Raw genomic sequence first — 712 nt, 5'->3', positions numbered from 1 at the left:
TGATCACACCTGTGACTAGCTCTACTGCACTCCAGCCTGGGCAATATAGTGAAACCTTGTCTCAAAAAAAAGTCACAACAATTATTTTAAATAAAGTAGATATAACAGAAAAACATTATATGGTATTATCAATAAATGTTTACATATAGATTGTTTTGTTTTTATAAATAAGTCACTTTGGGGCTATTGTACATTTTTAACCATACCAAAGAGAATGTCTGGTAGCAGTTCCAAGGTATTTGCTTATTATTGTCTGGTACTCTTTTGTTAGTCAAGAATGTCGCTAATATTTTTACTTGGGTAATTTCTAACTTCCCAATATTCTACAAATAGAATTTTAGTTTTGTGTACAGAGATCCTTCTATACTATTTTCATACTATACTACCCTGTATTAGGCAGCTTTGAATCGAGGAAAGAATTGCAGATGAATTCGTAACATTCCTGATCTTTTTCTCATTACAAACTATGTGAATTTTACAGTAAAATTTTAAAGCAACCAAAAGTAACTATTTTTAGACTACAAAGTCAAGTGCTGTAGTAAATTCTAATCCAGCTAAAACATGGACAGTGAGAACCCCAAACATTTTGCACAATAAGAATTAATAAGCAGGTTTTGGTTAGGCCATTTACATCAGGATTTAAAAAATAATGCCTAGCCGACAGGGCGCGGTGGCTCACGCCTGTAATCCCAGCACTTTGGGAGGCCGAGGC

The sequence above is a fragment of the Mandrillus leucophaeus genome, unplaced genomic scaffold (assembly GCF_000951045.1).
Source record: "Mandrillus leucophaeus isolate KB7577 unplaced genomic scaffold, Mleu.le_1.0 Scaffold408, whole genome shotgun sequence".
Taxonomy (NCBI): domain Eukaryota; kingdom Metazoa; phylum Chordata; class Mammalia; order Primates; family Cercopithecidae; genus Mandrillus; species Mandrillus leucophaeus.
Note: the sequence above shows the minus strand (reverse complement) of the source record.